Raw genomic sequence first — 15,839 nt, forward strand, 5'->3', positions numbered from 1 at the left:
CAGAAGAGCTAGTAATTCAGACGAATAGCGCAGCTGCATAAGTGGAATTTTGTTTGGGCTGTTGTGTTGTGTGAGGATGGGTGGGTGGGGGTGGCAGGTAACAGGGTTGTCATCTGATGCCTCAGTTGCTGAAAACTTCTGTTTGCTGCCTTGTCATAACTCCCCAGGTTAATCAATAATTCACAGATTGACATGTTTTGTGGCTGCTTGGCTCTCTCTTCTTGTGCTGCAGGGGCCCTTGGTTCTCAGCTCTGACTCTCACCCAAATCAGTCATGGTGTATTCGTTTTGTTCTTTCCAATTTCTCAATAAGTGGAAAACCCTGTATTGTATTATTCATGAGGCATGAATCCTGTTAGTACCTCACTGTGTACAGCTTAAATAATAACCCACTAAAAGTTATCACTAACTGCCATTGAAGGCATGAAGATGTGGTTTAGGGTGCTGTAGGCTGATCTGTTGAACTGATAAAATGGAATTCCATTCATCCTCAAAGAAAAGAGTCTTTGTAGTTTTACATTGACATTGAATGAAAAAAAAAAGATTAAAAGTTTCTCTTTTGCAGTGATTTTCCAACAAGGGGTGTACTTTTGTAATATTTGATTCTTCTATTGACGTACATCATGTCTCTTTCTTTTTTCCTCTTTCATCCTGTACTTACAGAAATGTGTGGGGTTTTTTTTTTGTTTTTTTTTTTTTTTAGTGGTGACCCAACACATGACTAAAAGCATGATAAATTGGTTGTAAAGTAAGTGAGTCACATCTCAATTGATTAACAACTCAACTGATTCAGTAAATTCATTCTGTAAATCATTTCTCAGGATGATTAAAACTAGTGCTCTTGAGTTTTTAAGTGGTTTCAATGTTTCATTAAAAGAACCGGCTCATTTGCTTGTGAATTAGACTACGCTGTATGCATGTATTTACGTGTCTGTGAAGACATCTAATATCTGTGAAGATTTAAAATGGGTTTTCTTGCCATTAATTTGTAGATCACAGTATTCACAATCAATTCTCATTTTGATGAAACTATATCAGTGCTTAAATCACAAGAATCAATTAGTCTAGCCTGTTTTCAGCTAATGGACGCAACATTGTAACACACGTCATTTATTTATTGAGAAAAATGGTCCAGTGTTAAATATTTGTGAGTTGCAAAAGTATGTGAATCTCTATGATTAGCAGTTAATTTTAATGTGAAATTAAAGACCATTTGTTCAGATGTGTTATCAGTCGTATCAATCAATAGGATGACTATGAGGTGCCAGTGTATGCCCTGTTTTAATTAAAGATCAGGAATCTATGTCTGTAGATGTTTGTGGAAATGAATCATGGCATGAACAAAGTAGATCTCTGAGAACATCAGAAAAAGAGTTGTTGCTCATCTGGCTAGAAAAGGTTACAAATCTGTCTCTAAAGAGTTTGGACTCCACAAATCCACAGTCAGACAGATTATTTACAATTGGAGGAAATTCAAGACCACTCAACCAACAAAGATCACTTCAGAGCAAGACTTGTAATAGTCTGCAAGGTTGCATAGGACCTCAGGGTAACTTTTAAGCACATAAAGGCCTTTCTCACATTGGTTAATATTTATTTTCATGAGTCCATCATCAGGAGAACACTAAACAAGCATGGTATGAACTGCAGAGTTGTAAGGGGAAAGCCACAACTCTCCAAAAAAAAAAAAAAAAAAAAAAAAAAAAAAAAAAAAAAAACACTGCTGTCGGTCTGCAGAAAAAGAACAACACTTCATTCCAGCAGTAGAACCTTATTCCACCTGTGAAACATGGTTGTAGTAGTATCATGGTTTGGGCCTGCTTTACTGCATCTTGGCCAGAATGGCTTTCCATTATTGATGGAACAATGAATTCTGAATTATACCAGCAAATTCTAAAGGAAAGTGTCAGTACATCTGTCTGAGAACTGAATCTTAGAAGAAAGTTGGTCATGCAGCAAGACAACGACCACAAGCACACAAGTCATTATACCAAAGTCAAAGTATAGACCTTAATCCAATTAAAGGGTGTGGAAGGACCTGAAGCAAGCAGTTCATAGTAGGAAACCCAACAATATTACAGGGTTAAAGTGTTTCTGTACTGAAGAATGGACTGATCAGCAGATACAAAGTCCGTTACCTGCGGTTATTGCTTCAAAAAAGGGTCACACCAGATACTGAAAGCAAAAATTCACATACTTCCAACTCGCAAATATTTAACACTGAATCATGTTTCTCAGTAAATATATGACAAAGTATGTTTTTTGTCTCATTTGTTTGATTGGTGATGTTTTGTGTTATATTTATGCAAGAATATAGAAAATTCTAAAGGGTTCACAAACTTTCAAGCAGCGCTATATGCACCATATAGCATATTTATAATAACTTTTAAAAAATAAATAATTTGCTCAAAAATACTGTAGAGTTTACTATGTTATGGTGTGGTCACATTTACCATTGCTTGATGAAATTTTGTGGCTGAGAACCAGCCAGGAGTGCGTTTTCCGAAAACATTGTTAACTATGATCACAAGTTCCATTGAACTCTATTGGTAACGACACAACTTGCGACCGTAGTTGCTTTTTGGAAACGCACCCCAGTTCAATCAGAATCTGTGAAATTGGGAATTTCATGCTAGAGCAAAACATTTTCTTGCACAGAGGTTCAAAATGTTTGTTCAACTAACAGAAAACCGCTCGTTTGAAAGTGATTTCTATATGAGTGGTTCTCTGTGCATTGCTACACACTATTGACAATAGACAACTGACCTTTTTTGATTTAACACTGTTTTCAAACAGTTTTCTTAACCTAAAAGATTAAATGTTAAAAGTCTTAGTATGCTAAATAATAATAGAAATTGCCTTTGCATGAAATGGCAACCATTTTCTCCATTTGCTGTCTGTATCCAACATTGATAAAAATTAAGTAATGTCATTTCATGATATTGTAGATGTATATCTTGAAAAATATATGAGAAAAAACATCATTCAAATCAAAAGACATTCTTTTTAAAAGCTGAGCCTCTTGAAGTTATTAAGTTATGCACTGGCTGTCATATCGAATTCTGTTCATTATCTTGAAACAAAAAAAGTGCATTTCCGGAGCTTTGTCAAGTCTGTGGTCTTGAGAAGTGTACTTCAGAAAAGGTTCTTCAGAAAAAGATATTAAACGATCCAATTGGATTGGTATGGGTTGCCATACATCAAGGGATGCAGTGCTAGACCTTAATACACATAAGTGGAGCCCAAATAATAAAACTTACAGAGCCCAGTGTTGTGATCCCAGTAATAGGCTTACATCAAAGAGAAGAATGCTTAGTAGAGTAGGCAGGAGAGAGAGGAAGTGGTGGCTAGGTATCGGTCTCCTCACACTTTTGCCCTTTTCATCCTTTTAACAGCCATCATTTCTCCACATGGGACTTGTCAATTTCCTCGAAGAGTTATAATTGCTTTCCTTGCTGTTGTACTACAGCCTCATGCTGTGTTATCGTGGGCCAGAGCTGTAACGATGAGTGAGATTACTTTATTGATCTCCACGTCTTTGACAATTTTACCCCTCAGACTGCATGGCTCGGGCAGTTAGCGCACTTCATAAGCGCTGGTAACCTTCCCATATCAGTTTTTTTTCTGAGCAATGCTCTTTGGTATTCAAAGCACTGAAAAATCCTTCCTGCAACCTCGGCAATGTAGGACACTTCTAGAACTTGAAAAAAGTGGGGGGAAAAAAGGAAAAGTTTAATATATTGGTTCACCTTGGAACTTCTTATCAAGTAGACACTTACAGCATAAGCATTGTGCATCTTAAATACAAATATGCATGGGTTGCATCAAATTATAATGTTGATTTTATAACACTATGTTTGTGAAAGATGTAGAATTCATGGCTAAAAATCTGCTGCTGATTTTTTTTAATGCAATTCTTAGCTAATCTCTAAGCTGTTGACTGTGTAAACAGTTTGTGAACTTGGCAATCATAGATGCTCTATTTTCTTTTGCTTGTTAGGCGTCCTCAAAAGCCAAGTGTTTATAGATTAACTGTCACACATTTCTTATGTAATTCTCAGGCTGCCTTCGTTGTTGCCGGCTTGTTATATTTTCTCACAAATTGGAGTTTTACAAGTATCACTGTTTTAAAACTTGAAGAAATCCATGGCAGTACTTATTATTTTACATAGCTGACCGTGCACAATAAGCGGATACCATGTCAATATCTGGAATAATTGGATTTTTTTTTCAAAATCAGCAAACTGCAAAAGATCCAGAATAAATTAGTCTACTTTCTGACTTGAGACAGCCGAGCACTCATCATTTATGAGTTATAGTGCTTGGAAAAAAAAAACTGAGTAAACAGTTTCTCTACTATGAAAGTCACAGCCGTAGAAAAGATCGGCTAGTGGTTGTGTTATCCGCCCTTTTTTACATTCTCCTGAGCTCTGTTACCTCGACAACCAGGTCTCTGTAAAGCTTTGAGAGATTGCAGCATGATCCAATTAAGGTACATGTCCTCACACGCTGCACTGCAAACCATCTCGTGGGCCAATGATAATTACCCTAGGGGCCCTGCAACTCCAATAACCTTTTTCAGTCCTTACCAGGCAGACAGCAGCTTCCCCTTAGTAACTTCCTGTCAGCATGTGCCCCTGGGTTCAGGGCATTCACCGTTGCAAGGCATTCCACTGGAACTGTTTATTGATGGAAACCCTGATGCTCAGCAGAGACTGGGATGTAGATCAATATGCTAAGTTTATTTTTTACTGTATTTACAGCTGTCTTTCCACTGTTTGTTGGGCAGTGTGTTTCTTTTTGTGGAAGCACTTAGGTTTGATAAATGGTTTTATGTTATTTAAAGCCTTAAATATACAGCTCTCAGGTTATATTTTGTATTGAGTGAATCCAGCAGCTCAGTGGGGATTTATCAGTAATTCTTTCTACAGGTTACATAGTTACACCAATAGAGGGCGAAAGGTTACTGTCTTATGAGTGAGTCATTGACTCATTGATTAAAAAGATCTGTTCGAAAAAGGGGAACAAACAAATGACTAGGTGTGTTCGACTTAAAGCGGCACTGCGGATATCGATCAGTGTATGACATCAAAGTACCATGGCAGCGATTCGAAAGCATATGGAGACATCCACTCTTTTATAGAGCGTACTTTGATATCATACAGCGATCGGTCTGTGCAGCACCACATCAAGTTAAACACGCATTGTGTCTTCATGAGTGAGTCATTAACTCGTTCAAACAAGGATTCATACAAGAGCCTGTGTTTTTAAGTGAGTCACTGACTCTTTCATTAAAAAGATTTGTTCAAATAGTGTACCAAAAAATGAATTTTCTTTATAAGTGAGTCATTAACTTGTGAATTTAAAAGATTGTTTAGAAAAGGTGAACAAACATGTGACTGTCTTAATGAGTGAGTCATTGACTCATTTCTTAAAACGATTTGTTCACCCTGGTGAAAAAAAACAGCATATGCTGGTAGGTATGTTTTAATGTTGGGATGCTGGTTAGGTAGGTCCTGAAGCTGGTTTAAGCTGGTCCTTAGCTGGTTTATGTTGGTTCTTTGCTGGTCATGTTGCTGGTCAAGCATAAACCAGCTATGAACCAGCATAAACCAGCAAAGGACCAGCTTAAATCAGCATCAATACCTACCTAACCAGCGTCCCAGCATTAAAACATACCTACCAGCATATGCTGTTTTTTTTTAACAGGGCAAACAGAATCCAAACATTTAACACTTTTTATAAGTGAGACATTGACTCATTTATTAAAATGAGTCATTCAAACAAGAGTCCAAACATGTGACTGTCTTTATGAGTTAGTCATTAACTCATTAATTTAAAAAAAAAAAGTTTGAAAAGGGGACCAAACAAGTTACTGTCTGTATGAGTAAGTCATTGACTCATTTTTTAAAAACGATTTGTTCAAACATGGATCCAAACATGTGACTGTCTTTATGAGTGAGTCATTGACTCATTCATTAAAAAGATCCGATTCAAAAAGGGACCAAACAAGTGACTGTCTTTGAGTGAGTCATTGACTCATTTATTAAAACGATTTGTTCAAACAAGGATCCAAACATGTGACTGTCTTTATGAATGAGTCGTTGACTCATTAATTAAAACAATTCGTTGAAACTAGGATCCAAACTTTTGACTGTCTTTATGAGTGAGTCATTGACTCATTTATTAAAACGATTTGTTCAAACAGGGATCCAAACATGTGACTGCCTTTATAAGTGAGTCATTGAATCTTCTCAAACTACTTGTTCAGCAACACAAATTTAAGCAGGAACCAAACAAATGGATGTCTTGTTGAGCGATTCACTGAATCATTAGTTCAAGCGGTTCGTTCACCAACACTAATTCATTCAGGAAGTAAACACCACTCACTCAGAGATGCTCAGTTCTCCTGTGGCTATGGCCAAGCAAGAAGCAAGAAACTGGCAATACTTTGTCTAAAATGTAAGTTACTCAATATTACCATTTTGTTTATTAAACTCTTTTATTTAAGCGAATACACACTTCCCGAGCATTTCAAGTTTCACCATGTATAGTGTGTGTATTTTGTGTATTGTCTTCCAGTGTTACATTATTACCACGATTCTTAATATTTCAGCTGGTGGGACAGCTAATAGATATATAGTCTCTTTTAAAATGTGTTATACTGCACTTATTTACAGTTGGGACAAACATTTAAATCAGTTACTTTTTTATTGATAGATTGGTTAATTCTTTCATTTATTAATAAATGAGGTAAAAGTCTGCCAAGGGATAATTTTCCATACGTATTAGTCTATAGAATATTGACAGATTGAACATTATTACTGGCCATACCAGCTTCATGGCCTTTTGTCAAGTACTTTGCCCCATATAAAATGACAGAGCATTATTTAGATTTGGCCTTCAAGTGTCACAGCATGTATTGCTGAAAGTGCAACTATAAGAAACCTAAACTAGACCAAGTGTGCATTACATGCCCTTATGCCATTTTGAGTTGTGCTGCAATCTTTCAGAGTCTTGAACTTTTACTCCGAAATAGCTGCAGTGGCTTTTTCAATGCATCTAATGGTATGTTATTTATTTTATTCTACAATTGTGTGGGTTTCAGTGAGGAAGGGATCAGGCCAGTGTCACTGTTTGTGTGAGAGGTGAGACTGTGTGGGAAGAGGTTGGTAGAAGTAACTGTACTTGAATTGCAATAGCTTACAGCTCCCACATAATTACATTCCTCATCAGTGTAGACCCTAAAAGAGTTTATCATCTTACAGGCTGTGCAGTCATGACCTTTCCATTTGAGTTAATTTAAGCTATTTGTGTCTAAGAGAGCAACTTGAAAGGTTAATTCAAAGGCGGTTTTTAATAATGTATTATAAACAGCCTGCTTACATCCCTAAATCAAAGACTAATAAGCAAACATAGCTAATTTAATACTGTGAAAGAATCATTTTGCTGTTAAACGTTCGTTCCATATTATTTTAATATTAAAATATTTGTTTATGCATGGTGCATAAATCAAGTTTGTTAAACTTGGCTTTGATTACAAAGAAAGCTCTTGATAACTAAAGAGATTATATGAGATTTGCAACACAGTAAATATTACCCATATCTCCAGATACTGCTAAATATGAATGATTATTATTTTTAAAGCCTTCTCCTAGTGGTGTTTGTTTTTGTCCCTTAAATGATGTGACAGCCTGGAGTCAGTTTGGCAGCAATACCACGACACTCTCTTCACAAAACTACTATATCACTCTGTTCTCAGATATCCACCTTTCTGACCTCCCACATCGGCACAGAGCTGTCGCAGTGTGCAGGAGCTTTACTTCCCTTCCATCTTTAATCTGATCCCCAGGGATTTTGGATTTCACACTGTCACACATGTGCCAAAAATTCCACTGCATCTATCTCTTTTACTTCTATCTGTGTCTAAAATGGATATAAAGACTAAATAGAAAGAAAGCATCGATGATAAAGTGAAGCAGTAAAAGAGAAGGAACATGCTGAGGTTGGACCCTGCTCTCATGTTAATTCATGACCATTTATAGCCTAACCTGCATAGAAATCAGAAGAATCCCACAGTTTATTTTTAAGATACAAGGTTTTTTTAAGGGTTAAAACCAGCTTAGGTTATCAGCAAGGATGTTATGTTACAAAATACTGTTCTTTTCAAATCTCTTGAAAATTTTCTAGAATCTTTTCTAAAATGCGTCACCGTTTCCACAAAAATATTTAGCAGCATAACTGTTTTTAACATTGATAATGATAAGAAATGTTGAGCACCAAATTAGTATATTATCTTTGCAATTACAGGAATAAATATAAATATGTGACCCTGGTCCACAAAACCAGTCTTAAGTAGCACGGGTATATTTGTAGCAATAGCCAAAAATACATTGTATGTGTCAAAATTATTAATTTTTCTTTTATGCCAAAAATCATTAGGATTTTAAGTAAAGATTTTTCCATGAAGATATTTTGTAAATTTCCTACCATGAATATATATAAAAACCTATTTTTTTGATTAGCAATATGCATTGCTAAGAACTTAATTTGGACAACTTTAAAGGCAGTTTTCTCATTATTTAGATTTTTTCGCACCCTCGGATTTTTAAATAGTTGTATCTCGGCCAAATATTGTCCTGACAAACCATAAATCAATGGAAAGCTTATTTATTCAGCTTTCAAATTATGTATAAATCTCAATTTAAAAAAAAAAAAAAAAAAATTGTGGTCCAGGGTCACATTTATTAAAATTGGAAAATGGTCATTTTAAAATGTACAGTAATTATTTCATCATATTACTGTTTTTACTCTATTTTTGATCAAATAAATGCAGCCTTGATGTCAAAAACAAACAAATTAATTAATTAATTACAGGGATCCCACGGGTCCTTGAAATCCTTGAAAGTTTGTGAATCTGAAAAAAAAAAAAAAAAAATGTCAAGGCCCTGGAAGTTTTTGAAAATAAATATACATAGATACATGTCCTTGAAAGTGCTTGAATTTATTTTGTGCAAGAAGTTTTCTGGAAAAAATTCCATATTCCCTCCCGTTCCCTTCCATTGCTTAATTTATGTTAGTTAGGGTGACCATATGTCCTTTTTTCCTTGGACATGTCCTCTTTTTGAACCTAAAAAATGCGTCCGGCCGGGATTTCTCAATTATCTATATTGAGAAATTTGCATTTAAAGTGTCCAAAGGAAGTTCTTAGCAATGCATATTACTAATCAAAAATTAAGTTTTGATATATTTACAGTAGGAAATTAACAAAATATCTTAATGGAACATGATCTTTATTTAATATCATAATGATTTTTGGCATAAAGAAAATTTGATCATTTTGACCCATACAATGTATTTTTGGCTATTGCTACAAATATACCCATGCTACTTACGTCTGGTTTTGTGGTGCAGGATCATAACAAGATTTATCCTGTGTACTGCTTTTTCAGTCTGAAAAGTTCATAAATTCGGTGCACAGTGTTGTTGCAGCTTTGCCCTTTCGGTGCTTACATATGTGATGAATCTAATTGCCATTCAGCGGTCCCGTCTGATGGCCTTTAATGTCTTGGGCAGGAGGATGTTTGTTCTAGGAGCAGAGGTCTACTTTAAAACAGGAATTACAAGTGAGTCATTAAATGATTGATCACATATACATGCCGAAGGCATTGCTACCGTGACTCCAGCCCACTTAGCAACAGGTGCACATTAATTAATAATCTCACTAAATACTTGTGACTTCAGGCATATTAATTCACTTAGTTCAAAGGGACACGTTTAATTATTTTCCCTCGCTCAAATGCCAGAGGTAGGTAAGAACGGGTTAGTGGAAGAGTTTGGGAGAGCAAAGGCCTTTCATTTGTAGCTCTGTGTGGAGGCATTGTGCAGAATTTTAACTGGGGAGAAAGCAAGGAAAGCACAAAACAACAGGGCAGCACAAAACCATCTACTATAATAAAACAACTACTTGGAAAAAAAAATGCCTGAAACTGATGCTTGGTGTCGAGTGAAAAAATATTGAGCATTACTCAGTGGCTTTCTGCAGTTTGGCCAGTGTTTATGCACTCAGAGCTGCTCCTCCTGTTCTGTGAGTATCCTTGTGGGATTTGCAGCTTGGGAAACTCACACCCACATAAAGCAAATGTCATAAAGTAAACTTCCAGAAGCTTTAAAACACATGCTGCCTCGTTATTCTGATCACAGCCACATATCAACACCACCTTAAGGCAGCATTGCACTAGCAGCAACTCCATTTTGGTCAGGGTGTCTCATTTGCTGTAGTCAAGCCTTCTTCTGTTGGAGGTTTGACACTCCCAGTTTTATGGGAGTAGGGTGACAAATAAGTAATTGCCTCAAATAATTGCTCATTTGTTAGTTCATCATCCATGAGAGTTATCTGACTATCTGAAAAATTGGCTGAAAAATCATTTAAAAAATGGGCTATGACGACAGTTTATGTGGGAAGATGATAATTTAATTGAGTTGGAAAGACATCAATTTGACAAATTTATCATAGGAAAGTAAAATCACAAAGATTTGAGTTGTGTCTCAGAGATTACATAAAGAGCAAGCCAATACCAGAGAAAAATCTCAGGAATGTCATGTACAGTATATACCCAGCCAACAAAAATATAATCTAAGAATGCTTTGATGATGTTCCCATTAGGTTATAAAAACATTTCTGATTGTTATCTGAACATTCAAAACATTGTTTTGTTATTCTTATTGATTATGCAAATGTTATAGAAAACAATAAAGGGATAGTTCCCCCAAAAATGGAAATTCTGTCATCATTTACACTCTTAAAAATAAAGGTGCTTCACGATGACATAGAACCTTTTTTGTCTAAAAGGTTCTGTAAAGAACTTTTCTGTTTCTCAAAAGGTTCTTTGTGGTGAAAGAAGGTTCTTCAGATTAGTAAGAAAGAAATGGTTCTTTAAAGAACCTGTGACTGAATGGTTCTTTGTGGAACCAAAAATGGTTCTTCTATCATGGTTCTTCTAGCATCGATGTGAAAAACCTTTTAAAGTACCTTTATTTTTAAGAGTGTACTCACCCTCAGATTGTTCCAAACGTGTATGAATTTCTTTCTTCTGCTGTACACAAAAAGTTGACTTCCATATTTTTTTTTTCCATACTGTGGAAGTCTTCAGGCAGCATCAACTGTTTAGCTTCCCACATTCTTCAAATTATCTTCTGGTGTTCAACATAAGAAAGAGACTCTCATTTTGCAAATATGAGAATGTTATTTTTGAATGTTCTCTAAATGTTCTGAAACAAGTATTAGTCACTCTTAAAGGATTAGTTCACTCCAGAATTTAAATTTCTTGATATTGTACTCACCCCACTCATGTCATCTAAGATGTGCATGTCTTTCTTTCTTCAGTCGAAAAGAAATTAAAGTTTTTGAGGAAAACATTCCAGGATTTTTCTAAATATAGTGGACTTCTTTGGGGATCAACGGGTTGAAGGTTTTCAATGCAGCTTCAAAGGGCTCTGCATGATCCCAGAAGAGAAATAAGGGTCCTATCTTGCAAAACAATGAGTGCAGAGATTCATAAAAAACCCTTATACTCACTTCTGCTGTAAGTGAAACTGGATCATGAATGATTTGCGCGAACATAGATGCATTTATGTAGATCAGCAGGCGCATTCCCTTCACAAACAAACATAATCCACTGCATCTTCAGCGGCTCAGATGTCACACCGACAGTTGTGACGTCACACCGACAGGCATCTGAGAATGGCTCGATTTGAAAAAGGGAATATTATTTTTACAGATTAATTAAAAACCACTGCATGGACTTTTATCAAGGGTAGATTTGTACATACACTACTTAACATAAGAGAAAGACATTTCTGCTTGCTGCAATAAATCGCTATTTTTTGCACTAAACAAGTGAATTTCACCAAGATATTTTCAGAGATGATAGACAAGATGTTATAGAATAATCATTTTAATAGGAAACTTAATTTTGACAAAAAAAAATTGACATTTAACCTATTTCTTGAATTTCCTGAAAACGCTCCAGCGCAACATCCGACAGGTTTTCCAAGATCACATCACAAATGTTCTTTTAACATTACTGAAAAACGTTTGTTAATTACTTTGAGAGTTTTTCCGATTTGCTAGCGTGCCAAATCCTCAATCAAAATTCAAATGTTGCAAAATGAACATTTATCCAAATTCTTCCTAAGTCAAATATTTGAATTACGCCATTCATTGTATAGGCTTATACTTTGCTTTGCCATCTGTTAGTTTTTTTTTTTTTTTAAATCTCTATTATATCTCTATATCTCTTTATAAATTTCTCCTCAGGAAAGTTGATACATAAACAAAAACATAACCGAGAACACAGAACTGACCCCAGTAAAATGAAATGTTCTTCTGTGGTACCATCCGGCAAAATAAACTCTAATTATACGCTGAAAACAGTCCTGCAGAATGGTTGTCCTTATAATAGGGACCAGTTTTTCAAAGTTTTGTTGAAACATCTGAAAAGAGATTGCCACTAAACAAAACAAACTTTCTAATCGCTTACGTTGTGTGCTTGCCAGGTTGCCAAGTATAGAAAAGCCTATTAGTTTACCAGTAGAAGTGTTTGGTACCTAAATAATCATCTGATTTTTTTTGACAACAGAATATTTTATACCTCAATTATCTTTACTTATTTATTATTCATTTACAGAATTTCACAGAATTTTATTACTGTGGACCTAAATAGGACCACATAAAGTAAAACATAAACTTTAGATAAATAACACAAACAAGTCTTTGATCCATTTCCTAGCTACTCGGAGAAACCTAAGAACTTCAGAAGTTTTGATATGTGTGACTTGCTTTTTTTTTTTTTTTTTTTTTTTTTGCACTGCTTTATTGGAGATATCTAACAGGGTGAACGCTGTTGATCTTGTGGGGGAAACTCTGTCACTCTGTGTAGAAGTTCTTGTGTTGTGATCTGATCAGAGCAGGCTGAAGTTGTTTTTACAGTGGCAGTGCTGCATTGTAGATTATTGTGGAAACCAGACACATGCCTAGAGAAAACTACCAACTTGTCAAAACTGTGTGAAGGTTATACTTTATAAGTATGTAAGTGTGAGAAATGAGAAACGCTGATGGTAATGACAGTTATCTGTGGTGCCGTGCGAAGCGCTACGAGATATCACAATTATGCGATATGCTTTCCACAGTACTGTGAATTATTCTAGCGTACCAGCGGCTCACATAAACTGACGGCTCTCTCGCTGCTAGACGAGACAGTCTGTGCTGTGACTCGCACTAGACAGTCTTGCAAGCTAACGTTTTGACCATAGCCATTTTAATTCCTATTCTAAAACCATCCATTCAGATATAAATGGTCAAGTAATAAATATGACCAAACAGCATTTTGTTGATTTTTTGTGCATCAAAGTGATATTTCTTTACATTAAATCTATACTCTTCAGGAACCCAGTAGTATTGACCACCACCACCTACATTGTCCCATCTCTTGTTATGTCCCATATGTGCTTGTTCCATTGTCATCTCCCAGCAGATCGTAAATCACACACACAGATCACATATAACAGGACACACATGCTGCCTCATCGTCTGAATTTACATTCTGCTTGACTTGATCCACTCGATTGTGTTCTTCTTCCTCCCCAGGGATTTTGACAGTAGTGATACGGATCAGTTGCCTACTGCTCATTTTGGGTGTCCTTGCTTCTCCTTCTGACAGTCTGGATTAGTGGAACCCTCTCATGTCAACTCTGGAGGGAGAGACAGTCTTTGGACATCTTCAGGGACGCTTCATTCTGGGACAGACCACCCTGCCCTTGACGGCAAGCGCTTCCCTCCAGCACACGCTGCCACTCCAGGAATGTATGAAACTCGGTAACAAAAACAAAATTTGTTTTCACACACTGTTGCTCATGTCCTTGATTTCCCTGCTTCGGGAATGTTTTCTTATCTTGTGCTGCCTGTCACCACATGGTGATCCTAATTTCAGTTGGCCACATAATAGAAAGGATTAGAATTTATATACTTAATTTGGTCTGAATGCAAATCTGGAATGTTACTCAACCTTACACAACATTCCTATTGCATTACTGTTGTTATTATTAGTATTTTTATTCTTTTGTTCTAATTTGTGACCCTGGACTACAAAACCAGTCATAAGGGTCAATTTTAAGAAATTGGGATTTAAATAAATAAGCTTTCCACTGATGTATGGTTTGATTGAAAATCTGGAATCTGAGGGTGCAGGACAATTAAAATGTTAAGAAAATCGCCTTTAAAGTTCTTAGCAATGCATGTTACTAATCAAAAATTAATTTTGATTTATTTACAGTAGGAAATTTACTAAATATCTTCATAGAACATTATCTTTACTTAATTTCCTAATGATTTTGGCATAAAATAAAAATTGATAATTTTGACCCATACAATGTATTTTTAGCTATTGCTACAAAAATATACCTGTGCTACTTAGGACTGGTTTTGTGGTCCAGGGTCACATATATTTATTACTGCTGCTTAGGGTTGGTGTTCCATATGCAGATTAGCAAAGTAACATGTTACTTTTTGGTTCTTGATCTACTTAATAATAATAATAGTTAACAATCTGAAGTGTGCTACTTTATATTTTGATATGGCCAACAATGTGTGCAGGACTGTCTGCACCAATATTAAAATTCTGGCTCTTGCCAATATTTTCACAATACCTATAATTGGCTAATACTAAAATTCTGTACTATTTATAAACCAAACTAAAAAACAACAACAACAACAACAACAACAACAAAAACAATAATTCTGGTGCATGTGAATAAATTCGTTCAGTATAAAAACCGTTTTTTTTTATTATTTGATTTGCTAAAGATTAAGTATCCAATATCAATAAATCAAAATATCAATAACCAGCATGGTACCATGAAGTACGGTACTATACGGTACCTCATGAAACCTATATTAGGGATTATAGGTTTTGGTTAGAGTACCATTAGAAAAAAAATTTAGGAGCAGGCTTTGTACATTGTCTTTTTTGATTTATTTATAAAGCACAGTAATAATACAATAGCAGTTGTTAAATTTATACCAAAATAACTAACGTTTTCACACATATAATATGCGTGAATTTTCAGTGTTTTTAATTTATTTATTACAGTGTATTTAAAGTATGTGAAAGCATTGCAAGAGTACATGAGAATGATGGCTATTGTAGTTCTAGATGCTGTGTCATGCTTTTCTGTGACACACAGAGTGCAACAAGTTTACTTTCAGTTCACCCTGAGGCTTATGTTTTGAGAGCCTCCATAAACTTTATTGTTGGCTGTTGACTTGCTTTTTGTTGATGTTGTGCACGATAATAGTAAAACAACCAAACTACTTTATAGATCTAGTAGGCTACATTGTAATTTTTATACATTTAAAAAATACAAATAGATGGGGGACTCGAATCACATGACTTGACTCGAGTCGCAAATTTAAGGACTTGCTTGACTAAATAAAAAAAAAAATGGCTTGATTTAGACTTGAGGTCCAATTACTTGAGACTTGATTTATAATAACTGCAGTAAAAAAAAAAAAAAAAAAAAAAATAAATAAATTGCAACATAAATTAATAAACAAACCCAAGACATGGCACCAACATAACCAGTGATCCAAAGGCTGTGAGGTTCACGACGCTGCACAAGAACAGAAATACAGTGTGCCAATTACAGAACCTCCTAAGATTGTAACTTTTGGACATAAACACTTTGAAATTACAGTATTTATAAAAGAAATGTGCTGTATTCACAATTTACAAAGCCAGGATGTCGCCACTTCAAAAATGAAAGGTATGTAAGCAAACTCAG

This window comes from Labeo rohita, chromosome 2 (genome assembly GCF_022985175.1).
Source record: "Labeo rohita strain BAU-BD-2019 chromosome 2, IGBB_LRoh.1.0, whole genome shotgun sequence".
Taxonomy (NCBI): Eukaryota; Metazoa; Chordata; class Actinopteri; order Cypriniformes; family Cyprinidae; genus Labeo; species Labeo rohita.